Raw genomic sequence first — 17,155 nt, 5'->3', positions numbered from 1 at the left:
AATTATGATGAGACTCTTCTGGGTTCGGGTTCTTCGGCAAGAGCTCGTGCAGTAACGTTCTTTTTATATTAATTGACATGTAACCCCTCCGTCCAAGGTGTTGGCACCCAGGAAGGCAGAAGGCTTGAGAGTGTGAGTTCTTTGTTCTCGGCAGAGATGATTAGAATATGCATGGTATCATGTGTCGGATTTTCGCCATCACAAATTTAAATTACTGGTGAAGGATATTTAAGAAAATGCTGGGGATGTTAGCTTAGAAGACAATAATTAAATGGGACACCAATGTCTATGGTTTGGGCTAGAAAAGATGGTCCTGTGTTGCCAACGTGAGGCAATGGACAGCAGTCATTGCAGACTATTCATATCGCATGAGGAACTTTAAAAATACCAGAAGCTGTACTCTACCCTAGCCCAGTTAATTCCAGCTTTCTTGACATGGGGCTCCAAGGACCATGGCCCCCAGGCCAGACTGGACTGTGCGCAGCACTCACCTGGGAACGAGGAAGCCCACAGCCCTGGTGAGATCGTGAGAAAATGAAAAGGAGACATAGTAAATGACGGAGCTGTGAAACAGGTGCTGTCTCAGAAGCTGAAGATGAGGTAAGGGCTTGGCCGTGTAGGGAGTAGGAAGACACGAAGAATATTTATCATCCTGACTGGACTGCAGTTCAGAAAAGGCCAGTTGGGGTGAAATCATTCAGCTCTACAGAAGCCAGAATGGGCGAGGGGAGCTGAGAACCTGTGCCATCAGGTGACGTCCACATCATTACAGAGCAGGAAGGGTCGTTCAAATACCACAAGTACTCAAAGTCAGCGCCTTCTGCAGGATGGAGTAAGATGCCCTTCCTAGGAAATGAGTAAGGAGCAGCCAGATTATTACCTTGTGGGGGTATTTTAGACGGGACCAAAGTAGCACATTTTATCCAATCAGATAAAGATTACCAGAGATAAATACACAGCCTACACTGGGACCCAAAACGCCAGCATCGCCAGTGTTGGTTGAGAAAGTCTGTTTTCAAACCAACAGATCAACAGGTACATGAAAATTTCACTGAACACCACTGATCATTAGAGAAACACAAATCAAAATTACAGTGAGGTGTCAGCTCACACCTGTCAGAGTGGCCATTATCAAAATGTCTCAAAAACAATAAATGCTGGAGAGGGTGTGGAGAAAAGGGAGCCCTCCTGCACTGTTGGTGGGGATGTAAGTTGATGCCGTCACTATGCAGGACAGTATGAAGCTTCCTTAAAAAACTAAAATAGAGGCACCATACGATCCAGTAACCCCACTCCTGGGCACATATCCAGAGAAAACTCTAGTCTGAAAACGTGCAGGCACCCCGGCGTTCACAGCAGCACTGTTTACTGTAGCCAAGGCACGGAAGCACCTGAATGTCCATCAGCAGATAAAGGGTAAAGAATATTCCTCAGCCATAAAAAAGAACGAAATAATGCCACTTACAGCAACACGGATGGACCTGGTGATTTTCATACCAAGTGAGAAAGACAAGTATGTAATGTCACCTGTATGTGGAATCTGAAAAAAATGATATGAGCGAACATATTTACAAGACACAAATAGACAATGCGAGGTAGAAAACAAACTTATGGCTACCAAAGGGGAGGAGGGAGGAAGGGGTAAGTCAGGAGTTTGGGATTAACACCGACACACTGCTGTATATTAAACAGGTGACCAGCAAGCCCCTGCTGTGGAGCCCAGGGACCTATATTCAATATCTTGCAATAACCCATCAGGAGAAAGACTGAAAAAGGATATATATATGCATCTTTCTGCTGTGCACCTGAAACATTATAACTCAATTGTACTTCAATAAACTAAAAAAATTTAAAAATTAAACCAACACATACGGAAGTGACTTCGTTCACGAGTGCCCTCCCACCAGGGCCCCGGACCCAAGGTCTTCCCGTCGTCTGAGTCCTGTGGCTGCGTCACAACTGTGAGTTACCCTCCTCACCCTTTATGCCTCCTGCCTTTTACCAAGATCCATTTTATCCATGACTTTTTAAGATGACAGCTAATTTTTGCACGCATTTAGTCTCTTCTAGACTACCCATCCTAGGCTCATGGAGTAAAACGATTCTGTTTCATGAACGGGGCATTTCGGCAAGAAGAATTTGAGGCATCAGAAAGGTAGAAGGTAATTTGTGTAAAGCTAAAGCAAAACAGAATAAAACGATAAAGAAATTCAAATCAAAACACCAGAAAAACTGCTAGTGGGTGTCACTAGTTTCTGTCCACTTTTGATGACAGCATTCTGTTTGTATGTAATGAGTGGAGAAAGATACAAAATCTGGTCGTATTTTTATTTCAGTTCAGTGAATGTTCTTGTAACCAGAAGACGTTATTTCACACCAGGGGTCGGCCGGGCAGGAGGAGGGAAGCCGCGATGGTGCTGATGAAAGTTGAGCGGGGGAGTCCAGAGCCCGGTGAGTCAGAGGGAGTCAGGCATGAGAATTTCTTGGCACATGTAATTTCTTATCAGAACTAGGACACTTCCGAGAATAAAAGAACTGGACCGCAGAGGTACACCAGGCTGGCCCAGGAAAACTGAAACCCGAGTGGAAAGGTCAGGAGTGAGCAGGAGGCACGGAGAACTCTGACCTTGACAGTGACTGTCCTTTGCTCTTCCTGGTCCCCAAGAAAAGTGAAGGCTCACAGGAGCTACACGCAGTGCGGGGAGTCCTGGTGCACCCAGCTGACCCTGAGAACTCACATCAGGGAACACTAGCCAATCTCACGGACCCTTTAATGGCCTTATGGAAATGCAAACTAAATATAGTCCTGATTATTTATATGTCAGAAGGATTCATCCTTTTATAAAAGGAAGATTTCTTTTACTCAATTCTCATATTATGCGTGCATAACACAATTCTGTTTCATGAGAAATCAATACTCAAAACAACAAAAAAATCAATACTCAGTATCTTTTTAGGAATGAACTTATTGGCATAAAACATATATTTTATATAATCCAAATAGAGATTGTAACAGTATAAGAGAATGTGTAAGGCATATGCTGTGCTAGAACTAAGGATTCCTATTTATTATTTGAAAGTAACTACACGTGTGAGTTTTTTGCAATTGTATTTTTATAAGGAAAGCACATTTTCTATTTTGCCTTCTAGTTAAGTTTTAAACTTCACTGTGTAACATTTTATTTAAATAGAATCACTGGAAGTAGCTTTCAGCCTCTGGTCTGGTCTGAAATGACATAAGCAGGGATTTAATGTGAGTTTTCCAGTCCATTCCATATTGATGGCTCCAGTCACATCGAATGAACTGAAAAAATGGCAGAATCATCTTCAAAGTCATTTCTTGTGCTATTTCAGCCCCGGCCAGATTGAATCCAGGCTCAAATTGTTTCCAATATTTCCTTCTGAATTGGACTTCAATTTTCTGGTGTCTGTGAATACACCTGCGCTCACAGAATAGCATGTTTTTTCTTCTTTCTGAAAACTGTCATAATTTAGTGTCCAAAAGGACTTTTCATGGACAGATAACATTTAGAAATTCTTATCAATAGACTTAGGAGCATGTGGCTGCCTTAATGGAAATTTTCATGCAATGGACACATAATAGGGATTACTTAAAAAAAAGTGTCCATTAGTCTGGAGAGATTTTAGGATTAAATAAACAGGATTCAAGATAAAAGTAGAAATGACCAAAATGCTACAGTTTGTCAGTAACTAATTTGAAGAGTCGGGAGCAGCCGCAGAACAGAGCTGGTCTCATGCACGCCCAGAATGAGACCGTTTCTAACTGATGTGACCGAGTCCTTAGTCCTCGGAAATCCTTCTCAGGGACAGAAAACCTTTTCCGAGATAAGAATTTTATACTGCAGATTTCTGTAAGAGAAAGCGTGTTCGGAGGAAGATGCAAACGCAGATACTGGGATCCTTTGAAAGCAGCTATTGATGGTCATGGAAAAGAAGACAGTCAGTTCCAGCCAAATTTATTTGTTATTCCCATTTTCTGGATGGGGAGTGAGAATGGTGAGGGAAAGATGAGGAATCTGGTGTGGACTGCAGTGCAAAGAAAAAAAAAATAAAAAAAACAGTATACAATAAAACTCACTCTTATTCTCAGAGACTTCTCCCCCAGTGTGGAACACTGAACAACACATGTTCTATTTTTTTTGCTGGGTCAAAACAGTGTTCGTAGCTTGGCTGCCACAGATGCCCAGCACTGGCCGATACCCCGACGACACTGATTTCAATCTGAAATATAAACCTGGAAAATACATATATCACGCCATAAAGACAAGGGGCAACAGACTCTTACTAAATCAGAGCCGCTGATGCACTCATGCAGAACGGGGTGGCCTCCTTGGGTTCATTCCTCCCGCTGCGGCTTTTCTCCCACTTGGAACCCTTCTCTTGTCATTGTTTGGGATCATTCCTGATCGAATGCACTGACAGTGTAGGAACATTCTGCAGCGCTCAGAGGCTCTGCGCTGCTGCATTGCCAGTGGCTGCTGAATGACTGTACAACTAACTGTAAAATTAAATGAGTAAGAGAGTGACTTTGTGAATTAAAGTCCTGCTCCAAGACTGACAGTCAGATTCCCGGGGTTCCCTCCCCCAGGACCACCCTTGGTTCTGCCAGTACTGCTCTCCGGATCTGGTGTGTGTCTGCACCCAGGGTCCCCGTGCTCAGGGTGCGCAACACAGAATAAAGGCTGAGCACCTCGCGGTATTTAGAAAGGAAGAAGAAAATGAAGTTGTTGATTATCAATGAACTCTCCCGAGCAGAAGTGACCGACAGGCAGCAGATTTTCTTGGCCTGAAAACTGAAGCCAAATGGGGTTGCTTTGCTCTCCTGGCACAGCTTTGAAATAAACTTTGTGTATGAAATAGAATCAAAGCAGAAAATACAATTTTACTGAGAAATTCAAATGAAGGCGAGGAGAGCTGTATATTCATGTTAAAGTGGATTGGAACACTGTCAACGTCGAGTGGTCCCGTATTTAGGTGAGAAAATGCTGAGATAAAATTATTTTCCAAATAAAAACAATCCTTTTTCTAAGATAAAATTATATCAAAAGTTACTTTTATTAAGTAAAAAGAAAACAAACAAACCAAAATGGTTAAGTCAAAGAGTTGGCTGACTGAGATGAAGTCAGCCCTGCCTCGCCCTGGGACGCTCCTTTCCAAAAAATAGACACCTCGATGAACATTCAAGTTTCAAAAATTCTGCGAAAAAACTAACTGGTGTGCGCACACGTGAATAAAAGAAAATATATTTTTGAGTGGGTGGAGGCAATTCTAAATGATGATTGATTACAATAATACAAATTTCACTTGTCTAGTGCCTCAGAATTTTAAGATGTCTTCTATGAATATTTTGTAATATCTGGTCTTTATCACTATCCTCTTAAATATACCCTATTCTCTTCATTTAAATTAGCTATATTTTACATTCATGATAAAGAATTTAAGAAATACAAGCTAGCAAAGCCCGACTAACGCTGTTTTCAGGCGAGGTAGCTCGGCGCACACACCTCGGTGTAAGCTGTCACAGCAGGTGAACAGCAGCGCCACGCCTGGAACCTGGGGCTGCGATTTGCAGGTCGGAGCCCTTCCCACGGGGAGGCGCATCGGAAGAGCTTTCCGGCCCTTCGCGTTGACGTTTCGAAGCCCTTCGGTCAGCGCTGGCTTCCCCGCCAGTCCCGGCTGCGCTGCGGCAGCTGTCCTGCGGGGCGATGCGCGTGTCCGGCCTGTGACTGCGGCGCCTGGCGGAAGGCGAGGGCACACCCGCGCTCCCGGAATCCGGAGCCTGGCAGACTTTGCCTGGAGGGAGAGAAGAATGACCCAAATGCCCCGACCCCTCGTGAGCCTGTCCACGGAGCTGGCCTCGCCAACACTCAAAAACCAGCAGAACTTGTCTTTGGGGCCCGTTAAGAGTTTTCCGTTCTCTGTCACCCTGTTTTGTAAAAGTCTGCCTCCAGAAGGAGAAATAAAGGAAGGAGCAGCTGTTCACACACTGCTCGCGTTGAATTCTACCCGGGAAGGGTGGCCGCCCGACGCCAGGGCCGCACCGGACCCCACGCTCCCCCGGAGGCCCGCTGCCCGGGGCGGGGGTGGGGGGACAGCCGGGCCGCGCCCGCCCCCGGAGCCCCTGGGCCCACCCCCCGCCCCCCGGAGCCCCGGGCCCCCCGCCCCGCCCCCCGGCTACCGCGGCCGCTCCCGTCGGGCCCTCGCGGGGCGCGGCGCCGTCGGCAAGGGCGCACGGCTTCCACGAGTCCCGGGTCGTCTTCAGCAGTTACGCTGAGGCCGCACATCTCTTCCAAACTCCCCTCACAGGGAGGTCATCAGACTAAAGCCCACAGGTCACCTCTGCTGAGCTGCTGTTTGTACATGAAGTTTTACCGGCACACGGCCCCTCGTTCATGTTCACGGTGTCTGAGGCGTTTCAGGCTGCAGCCACGGCCCCGGGCAGCTGGAACAGACGGCACACGGGCCATGGAGCCTGCAGCGTTTCTGTCTGGCCCTCTCCAGAAAGGGTCTGCTGATCTGCTGTTCCAGAAGGTCAAAGACACAGGTCTTCCCTGGGTCCCGTGGACTAACTGGAGATCATCTCTGACTTAGGCGGTTCCCTGTTTGCTTCATAAAGTAAGTTGGCTTCACACACCGAGGATCAAGTGCGTGCACATAGGTGCTAGCTTTCCATCATCGTGTTACCATTCCTGTAACGGTGGCGGGCAGAGCGCCCTGGGGTTCAGGCAAGCAAATACAAACACACATATATTTGCCGTGAGTCAGAGAAGAGACCACAGAAATAGGTCAACTGGCTTTGGCCACTCAGGATGAGGAGGGTTCTCCAAGGAAGACAGGATGAAGGGCGTCCTTGGACAGGGGCACCAGGAAACGGGAAGCAGCCAAATGTGAACAGGTGTCGCAAGTCGTCTTTTTTTTGGCTCAGGAGCATAGAGGTTGGGTTTTGCAGGAGCCGTGAAGTATTTTAGGCAAGAAATGTTAAATCATGAGGTTTTGTCTGAAACTGTCAGCCTAAGACCTAACAGCCTGACGGTCACATTGACTGACTGCTCTTTACCATGAACCCCTCTGCTGCTGCCGAGCACACTCCTGCACACATAGACTTCGTGTAGCTACCTAGATGGCCTTACCGTCACCAGAAATGTTCCATTTCCTCCCGTCTCTTTGATGCACAGCCATGATTAAGACCTCCCTGCTTTTGGTGCCCTCAGCCATTTCCCAAAACTCTAAATCCACATCACACGTAAGGGATGGGGTAGAATGAGTGTGCTCCTGGTAAATTCCCTGTTGTCTTTCTAACTGTGAGACTGAATTGTAAAAGTTGTGTGTGACCTAGAGATAATACAAAAAGGCAACTTAAAATATTTTAAAAAAGGCCTTTATTTGGGGGAAAAATGCTTAATCTAATTCCTGAATTCCTTGGCAAGGGAGCTAAAGTTTCAATAAACGCAAGCTGTTACTATGAGCTGAGTCATCACTCCTATGACATAAGGAAAGATAAACTGAATAGCTTTTCTTCCTTTCAGATGACAGCTAACTAAAAGTAGGGCGTAATAATTATTTAATTATTCCTAACGTACACCCTTTGTAGGGTGAACGTCACTTAAAATACGTCCTGGCAGTCAGACCACTGCTCACCATTATGACTTGAGTCTAGGACGTCCGCGTGATGGCTCGCAAGTCGCCGTTGCAGTAACAGTGGCTCCTGCAGCGAGCAGGCTTACGGTCTGCCCGTGCTCGCAGTGGACGTGGTCGCGTGCGTTGCCTCCAACCCCGACGACCCCCGACCTCACAGAGGGAAAGGCGCTTGCAGCCTGGAGAGCGACTTCCTCGCAGTGATTGACAACTAGAAGCGAGCACAGGTTTAAATAAGCACACGGCTACGTGAGACCTGGGCTCGTCCAGTGAGAGACAGGCGGCAGGCCTGAGTGATCACGGAGACGCTCTCGATGGCAGGAGCGCCACGTGCCTCATTAAAGAAAAAGACCCAAGTTTACGAACCACGTGCACCTGCCCAGACTTTCGCTTCCCTTCCGTGTCAACGCCCCAAACCCAAGCCTGGGGCAGGAATGTGCGTGTTTCCTTGACCCGCTTTATCCAGCCTCTGTTTTTTGCCCGTTTTCTGGCCAAGGCTGTGCGTCTGCTTCATTTAAAATGAACCCAAAATCTCAGATGATTCCCCCCGCTCCAGAAGCCGTCATCCGCCTCACCGTCAGCTCACTGCATCCCTGTTTGATAGTCCGTTTCCTCTGGTTTTCTGGAAGAGTCAATGGAATGGAAGGAAAGACAGCTCCCACTGATGTGTTCCTAGCAGTCACCTTGACGTCGTGACAGCGTACTGATGCAAATGGGTGAGACTGCTTTCCTAGAGAGTTGATAGTTCCTTGCGTGGATGTCACTGAGCAGTGTGACATAGACAGTGGAAGGGGACTCAGACCCGGGCCAAGTCCTGGCTCTAGAACCCCTTGGCTACGCGTCCGCAAGCAGGTCCCATAACCTCTCTGAGCTGTTGTGACGTCACCTACAAGAGGGATTATGAAGATACCTTTGTCACATGATTCCTGTGAACATCAAATGCAGGAAAGGTGGGTGTGAGCGCTATTATGCTGGGAAGTACGTTAGGACCAGCAGCTCGAGAACTAGGCTATTTTTCCTGATAGCAAAGATCAGACTTTACTGATTACGAAAATATTGGTAGAATTTGGCAAATGAGTAACAGCTTGGTACTTCTTGTTTCCTAGCGTAATTTCTATTTTTATGAGTCATTTTGTTGAAAAACCCACTTCTCAAGATGAATTAGTATCATAGAAAGTAATTAATCCTGAAATAATTGCCAAAAACAATTGAACTGACTGCACCTGTCTCTAGAGAAAATGAATGAATGGAGTACTTGGAGCTATTTTGTAAATAAAACAGTCTCTCTGTGTTAATATTTACATCTGTACCCATATGTGCTGTGTGTTGTGTGTGTCTGCACGTGTATGTAGATGGATGGATGGATGGATGGATAGATAGACAGATAGATGACTGACAGACAGAGAGATAGACAGAGAGAGATAGACAGATAGAATGGGATTATGGCAGAGACACATATGGAAAAAAAGGTGGGACGAGGAAGCAGTAGGTTCAAGGTGGAATTTCTGGGCCCTGGGGACTGGGCCCTGGGGACTGGGGTGGGGTGAAAAGCGATCGACTTTTAGTGAGTCTACTCTGAGAGAGTTTCAGGAAAATCCCATCTGACGTCAATTTTGTATGATTTTTTTTTTAACTCTCTGAAAGCCATTGCTTGTTGCCAGGCCTAGGGAGGTGTTACCATGGAAGGGTAGCATGGAAGAGATCATCTGTGGTGACCAAACAGTTCTTGGCTGTGGTGGTGGTTACACAAATCTATACGTGTGATAACATGACACAGAGCTGCGCACACCTGCATACACGTATATACACAGATACTGATCAGATCTGAATAAAGCCTCTAGTCACTAGTGCTGCATCAGTGCACTGATGCTGCGGTCCCCGGGGCTAGTAACTCCCAGACACGAGGGAGAAGGGGACGGACTGGCCGCCAGCTCCCAGGAAGATGGCCTCGCAGGAGGCGGCCCCTAGCAGAGGGAGGGCCTTCGGGAGGAGTGGAGCCAGCCCACAAGGGCCCCGCCGAGGGAGCGCTGGTGGAAAATACGAAGATTTCATCCTTCCCTCCCCCCACCTCCTCTCCAAGGGGCAAGGCAGCAGACAGGGGGCCACGCCACACAGCCTCCTGGAGGGGCGAGCAGCCGGGAGAGGAGGAGGGAGCAATCTAAAGGGCCCAGCTGCAGACACCCAGAACTGCAGGGGGTGTGGTGCTGGGACGTCGCCCGGTGGGATGAGCTGGACTCTGAAGACAGAGCAGTCAGACAAAGCTCCAACCCCAGCTCTGCTGCTTACGGAGATGGGTTACCCACCTCACGACGCTTAACTCCCATTTCTTCAGTTTTCTCCTGGGTTAAACTGGAAAAACAATCAGTCTTTATGTTGCTGGATACCTGTGAGCATTAGAAACGAATACGAATAGGGAACTTATGAGAACACAAAGAAACAGCATTGCTATTATGCCTCCCAGCAATGGCATGTTAAAGCTGGGAGTCTAGTGAGTATGTGCTGTGTCTCTGCCGCACACCTGCTGTAGACTAGGTACTGAGTTTGTCCCTGGGTGGGTGGATGGATCTAAACTATGTGCAGTTACCCCTTGAGCTCAGAAGCTCAAACAGGTGGGGGGAGGGTGGGAACGCAAGGCTCGTCAAAATAAACTGCAAGACCGTCTGAAGTCCCCTCATCTTCAAATGCCAGTGTAGCGGGGCAATAAACATGTGAGCTTTGCTGCTCGGAGGAGACATTCCTATGTTTATACTTACACGCCACTTACTTTTCCGCATTTCTGCTGATAAGATAAACGGTCTCTGGGCTGTGCTTGTTTTGTGTGTGTTAGTCACTGCTGCATCTAGAACATGGCAAAGATTCAATGACTAAGTCTGTTGAATGAGTGTGACTGTAAAGGCTGGGCCACCCACCACTCCATGCATAAACTCAGTGACACGACTGCCTAAGAAGCCACCGTCCTCCACTCTCCACAACCACTTGCTCCCTGCGCCAGGGGCAAGGCTATCCCTGCGGGAAGGTTCACATGCATGACGGCATCAGACACACAATTAGGATCCTCACTCCCCTCCGTGATCCTTCTGTTATCTTTAGCCACTTCCACCTTGGATACCCTCACTGCAGGAATACAGGAAGCCCACTAATTAGCATTGCAGAATTACAGACTTCTGGGTGGGGGGTATGACGCGCTGAGTGCATGTGGCCCTCCAGCTATTCCTTATCCCTGCTGGGTCTTCTCCTGGGAGTGGTGAGCTTCCTAACTGTCTTGATAGATATTTCCTGGGGAAACTACCTTACTCATCATTTAGTCTACTTCCTCATTTCAGTTCCACAGGCATCTTACTCCAGGTCAGACCAGGAAAGGCAAGAGACTGGCTGCAGTCACAGATATTAACAGCACAGCCTGGACTGGAGGAACAGGGTCCTGCTTCCAGCTCTGGCTCTCTCTGGTCACTCCCTGATGCCAGGTTCAGCTACAGAAGCGGAGAGCACCAGAGCACCTCCCCAGCTCAGCCTTCCCGTTCTGAGTCCCCGGTCCTGTCTTCCCAACAGACCACAAGAGCACTCTGTGAAAACAAATATTAAAAAGGCAGAAGCGTCTCCGCAGCACGCTCCTTCTCTTCGGCACAGCAATTTGCCTGCCTACTGAATATATTAGCGTTCGTCGTCAAGTGTTTTCAAAGAGCGCGCTGTATCTATTGTAAATATCTGTCAGTTCATTCTGGAACCTCACTAATTATGTAACTGCTTTGAGAATGCTGAATTCCATTTTCTCTGTCTATTAGCAACCGTGTACGGACTATCCACTCTAATGCGTCCATACTGACAATGTCATTAACTCTATTTAATAGAGGAAAAACAGTGGCTCAGAGAACTTAAGTCACCAAGTCACAGACATGCAGAAGGAAAAACAGGAGGTAGGTCTTAGTTTTGAGCTTCAATCTGTCTGGCCCTCAGCTTAGAGCACTTTCCACTGTACCACGTACTTTTGATGCATTAAAGTGAGGACTCTGAGTGAGGTATTTTGACTCTCTACATTTTCATCTTGACATACACGTTTATGCTCTAGAGCTACTGAAACCATTTTCTACTTTCCCTACTGGTTGAAATACATTTACTTTTATTTGGAAGTTTTAGCTGCTAAATGACAAAGATAGGTCAACACCTTCTTTTATCTAGATGTTTGATTTCTCGGCAGTGAACGTCAGTTGGGCAGCTAAGGAGGCTGTGGTCAAGCGGATTTCAAAAGCTGAATGAGACTTCTTGTATAATGAGCATCTTTAGTACAGGGAGAAGTTTTCATCAGCTTAAGTGTGGGTAGTTATTGCCTTGAAAACTGTGACTGTTTCACTAGCCTTATCTTTGTTTTCCAACAAAGAAGCTAAAAGCGGGTTATTTTTCTCTGTATTCAGCTTAATTATGTTTTGAGGAGATCATGAGAAAAAATTTGAAAATATGTTTTGAAGCATCTTTGCCTTGTATCTTTATGGGAAATAGGAATCTGAAACCTTCAAATTGTAGGTTGACTTATCTCAAGAAAAGGAAAAAAAAGTGTTTTCTAGTGCCACATGCATGTTGACGATTATTTAGCTAAATTTGCTAGGAGCCTTAAAAAAGGGTTAAGTTCCTGGTGTCCACCAGCCATTTCTTTATGTTGGTAGAACTTCCCTCAAAAACAGCTAACATCTTCAGACAGTTACTGGGGAGATCATTTCTCAATAGACAGTTTCAATTGCCATCTGCCCTTCAGTAAAAAAATGACTGTGGACAAACTTCTCATGAGAAGCAAAGGATTAGCTGGTGTGAACAAAATGCTCTCTGTGGGATCTTGCCTCTGCAGTTTTGGGCATCACGGGTCTCTCTGTTGTGGTCCGAACGTTAAATGTTCTTTCTACGCAACTCAGATCTTTTTATACTTAGGGAATCTCAGAAACCCATGCCCTTTTTATTTGCCTATTCTTTTCTTGAGGATTTTTTTTTTTTTCTGAAATGTTATTGCATCATCTGGACACAGATCTTGAGATCTTGTACGGAGCTCAAAAAAATCTCTTAGTGTTTTATGAGGTCTTTGTCTTACTCTATCAATTCATCTCTTTGGAGTGACTGTGAGCGCTACTCTCTTAACGTGGGGTGATTTTCAATAATCAAGTCTGGGTGAAACTATATTGGATTTTCATTGTTTTTGTCATTGCTACTCTTTTCATCTTCAAAGTATGAATGTGAGCCTGGACGCAGTGTGTCACTGCCAGGAAATGAAGTGAGCATTCAATTTTGGTTTCTTATTCAAGAGAAATCTTACTATCAGAAGTGTCAAGACTGACTTCCTCTACACTATTTAGGGTCCCTCGAACTTTCCCTACATTGTTTGTAGCAGTAAGTGGACAGTGATGGGTCATCTGGAGTAGTCCCTCCTGTGATGCTTCGTAAGTGCTGCGCTGTGGGACAGCACCCCCCTGCCCCACCGCAGGCCGCTCCTAAGTACGTGACGCAGAGAGAAGCATGCTCTGTGTGGCCCAGAGGAGGGGGCATCGCACAGCCGTCGGGTAAACAGGAGTCCCCGGTGATTCCTGTTTGGGAAGGAATTATTTTTCTTGTGCTCACAGAGTGTGGGTTGGGTCTTGACCGTGGTGGACGGCTTCCAGGGACAAGAGAATGGAACTGGCATCTGAGAAAACAGAGCTTTCTCAGAACCTCTGCGTCTTCACTCTTCTTATTCATCACTCCTGCCTCAGAAGCTGCTCCTCCCTCCCCACGTCAGGATTCATCCCTCAGCTAAAGCCTTGAGCCTCATCTCTCCCTCTGCACTCTGACCTTAGCCACGTCGGCCTCAGGTTCTCATCAGAGTTTTAACCTGACCCTCCGCACTGTTTTTTTATTTTTTTCCTCCCTGTCATCTGAATTCACACACCATCCAAGCCCTTAAAAGAAAGAACTGGCCGCTACTGCTTCTTGTCTCTTCATTAACGCCCAGCAATCGCAGCTCTGGCTCCATCTGTCAGCTGAAAATGTGCTCTGTAAGATGGGACACGGTGATGTCTTGATTATCCAAACCACAGCATGTCCTGTCCCCTTAGTTTCCTGAGCTGCCTTGTGGCATCACTTGAATGTATTAAATCATCCCATCCTTGGCTGACGTGCCCCTCAGCTCTCTTAGTTGTGTCTTGTGTTTATCGCCGTCCGACCACGTACTGCTTGTGTTTATTTTGAAAGGAGACTGTGTTTTTTTCTTCTTTTTCCATCCCCAGAAAAAGCACTGCCAGAAGCTGTGGTGTGGGCTTTTGCCTTTTCTCTGTCTACACACTTGCCAATGCTTTTTTCTTTCTTCCCTCCCTCTGTTCCTCCTTCTTCCTTCCTCTTTCCCTCCCTCCCTCTTTCTCTCTTCCTTTCTCTGTTTGCTTCCTTCTTTATTATTTTAAATTACACATTGAGCACCACCAGAGTTCATCCTTGCATGCAACTGAGTTACTTTCTTTATGGATAAAGATTTCTAAACTTGAGTCTCAGTTTCCAAAGCACCCTGTCTCCATAAATGCTCAGGAATCCTCCACGTGAGTTGCTGGCTGGGATTTCAAGCTCAGCCTAACTGAAGGTCAGTATCCAGCTCACACCGCCCTTCCGCATCACCTCCTCTGCAGCGTGAGGACGGACGACCCAGCGGGCAGTTACACCTCCTTCCATCTCCCGGGGACGGATTTCCTTTGGCTGGAGTCTCCAGGCTGATCTTCGACGCCTGGCCTCCTGTTGCTGCAATACACGCAGCCCGTTGCCGCGGCTGCCTATGCCATGTTCCTTTTATAATTTCACTCTCTCACTTGAAATGCCAAGTTGTTTCAGATTTAAATTGCTTTTTTCAAAAAGTATTACTGGCTTCCAGACTTTAGTCTGTCTCCTTCAAATAATTACCTAGACTGCTTCAAATTTAAGCTTTCCAAAACCTGACACCGAGCGTGTCTCTTCTGTGTGCCCGTCTCCCTCTGCCTCCCAGCAGCCAGCTGATGGAAGAATTATTCAAGCTGATGCTCAGTTCTAGTTTGTAGCCCTGCCCCAACTCAAAGCCAGCCGTAACCACGAAGTCCCCCTTTTCTTTTTTCCTGATTCCCTTTTAAAAACTCCCTTAACACTATTTACGGTCATCTTCCAGTGCCAGAAACCCAACCGAAATAAACCCAAACAAGGAAGCCCAGTGTTTGTCCCACATCACTGGGGAACACGGGGAGACACCTGCTTCAGACCCGCTGGAGCCGTGAGCTCAAGGTTTTCCTCCTCCGTCGCCCACCTCTGCTCCTTGATACGTTTTGCTCATTCCTTCTTACCGCGTTCCGTTCTTTGCAGGCAGCCGGGAAGCACTGCTTCAAGCGACACTCCCCGGCGCTGCCTGGGAAGCCCGGCCACGCAGGGCCTGGGGGCGGCCGCTGCCCCTGGCCTCTCCCGGGGACCAGCGGCCGCGTCTCAGGAAAGACAGGCCACTCGCGTGCTGAGCGTGAGAGGAAGCTACGCGACAAAACCCTCAACACACAGGGAAGTAGGTTCGTCAGGTTTCTCCGGAGAAACAGAACCAACAGGATGCGCAAGCGGCTGCGAGCCCAAAACGTGCCGGGCGGGTGGGCGGCTGGAGACGCGGAGCTGTCGGTGCGGCGGGGCCGCGAGGGCAGCGCGCAGGCGCAAACGCGAGGGCAGCGCGCAGGCGCAAACGCGAGGGCAGCGCGCAGGCGCAAACGCGAGGGCAGGGCGCAGGCGCAGGCGCCCCGCACGTTCCCCGGGGCCTGCCCGGGGGCCGCTGCCCGTCCCTGAGAGGCTTTCTTTCCCTCCCCACCAGATCAGAAATGGGTTCAAAGAGCGATGCGGTGGCGTCTTTGTCCACCGCGGACAAAGGAGAAAATGGGGCTGAGCTGAGGCTGCGACCACCAGCGCAGCCCCGTCCTCTCTGCGGGGGTCCCTGGCGGGGCCGCGCGGCCGGCCGGGCGGGCGCGTCGGGAAGGCGCGGGGCCCAGAAGGGCGGCGCTGACCTCAGGCTCCCTCCTGAGCTGGGAAGCGCGGACAGCCTGCGGAGGGCGGCGGCGCGCCTCGGAGACGCACCGGGATGAGCCGGACATTCTCTGCCGTGACGGCCTTCTGCAGCAGCTCCTTCAGTGTTGACCAGGCTGCCCGAACTGAGCCCTCAAAGCCCCAGTCCTGCTCTGGCGGCCCTAACCGTGCAGATCTGACCGGAACCCCAGCCTCTGGTTGTGGCTCTTGCGGGTGTTTGAGCTCCTTCTGCAGGGACTGACCGAACACATGGCATTAGCAGACCTGCTGTGCGCTGTGCGTTCAAGCTCCGTGACAGCCAGGAGAGCAGAGTTTCAAGGGGACAATAAGGGACAAATCCAAATAATTATGACAAAATATCTTTTGTCATATATGAGATTCCACCCCCAGAATATTATGCAAGAACGATTGGCTTTTTCGAGAAACGTGTCCTATATGCTAAGTGTGTTTCAGGTATTGTGCGAGGTATGGATTCCTTGAGACCATGTTGTGTATTCTGTAAGTGGTCACTGTGGAGACATGTTTACTTAGGGTGACAGTCACAGGTATTTAGTGACATCGCTACGGGCCAGCACCTGTGTCCTGTTTATGTATGTGAGTGTGTGTGTCTGTGTGCCTGAATATTGAAGCTAAGCACAGATAAATCACTAGTAATCGCAGTAATAAAGACATATATGTAGTTTTTCTGGAACTCGTCTGCCTGCTTTTTTAGTTCTCCAAGTCAGGTTTTATGAGTTCCTGCTCACATTCTTTTATTCATTTACCCATTCAATTATCTTGATTGCAGAGATGGAAGACACTTGGTTCAGTTCATGCAGAGTGGCAGCGGAACCCGGACGAGAGAGGTTAAGTGATACTCATACTTGTCTGTCTGCTCTTTGGCCAAAAACTTCCCTCTGTTGCTTTTAACAACCCCGTGCCAGCATTTTCATCTGATGTTTGCAGTATCTGGCATGCAGGAGTGTGCTCACATACTGTACACCAGATGAGGGGCCTAGAGCAGGTACGCGGTTAGTGATGAGTGGAAATTCACATGCCCAGAAAGTAACGGGCCTGAGATCTGTGATCTTTTAAATCCAAGACCAGTTCCCTTTTCATAAACCTGTAACCAGCCAGTCAATTTTGCTGAAAGGCAAAACACAGATGCCAAATATTGTAGCAATTTTACTTAAGGTTTTTTTTCAGTCTTCCAAGGAGAATAATTTCTTTCTACTCGCATTCTGCTTACTGCTGACTGTGAATTTATGTGATGAAGGTTCAAAGGTATTTTGATTGTAGTTTTTGTCTTATTGAATGAGTTGAACAAACACACACACACACGCACACTCAGGACAGAATCAGTCCGCATTTCCTAACTTTATCAGACTGCAAAGCCAGCATCAGAATAGCACATGGCACTTTCCTCTGTTCAGTTACAACCCAGATGATTATTTTTTACATAAATAGAACTGCAGTTAGACGGCCGGCAGATCAAAGG

The 17,155-nt window shown here is 47.7% G+C and overlaps 2 long non-coding RNA genes across 2 annotated transcripts; both read right to left on the bottom strand.

Moving 5' to 3' along the window:
- Positions 1-7,383: 7,383 nt before the first annotated feature.
- LOC140685949 (uncharacterized) lies at positions 7,384-8,538 on the bottom strand. Its single transcript, XR_012059418.1, has 2 exons — positions 8,232-8,538; positions 7,384-7,867 (listed from the first exon to the last, which is right to left on the bottom strand). It is a non-coding gene; the product is annotated as an uncharacterized lncRNA (long non-coding RNA).
- A 1,418-nt stretch (positions 8,539-9,956) lies between these two features.
- Positions 9,957-15,277, bottom strand: LOC140685948 (uncharacterized). The gene is made up of 3 exons (XR_012059417.1): positions 14,967-15,277; positions 10,410-10,495; positions 9,957-10,040 (listed from the first exon to the last, which is right to left on the bottom strand). It is a non-coding gene; the product is annotated as an uncharacterized lncRNA (long non-coding RNA).
- Positions 15,278-17,155: the final 1,878 nt, after the last annotated feature.

This window comes from Vicugna pacos, chromosome 15 (assembly GCF_048564905.1).
Source record: "Vicugna pacos chromosome 15, VicPac4, whole genome shotgun sequence".
Classification (NCBI taxonomy): Eukaryota; Metazoa; Chordata; class Mammalia; order Artiodactyla; family Camelidae; genus Vicugna; species Vicugna pacos.
The sequence above is the reverse complement of the archived record's forward strand: the minus strand, read 5'-3'. Positions and strand labels throughout refer to the sequence as shown.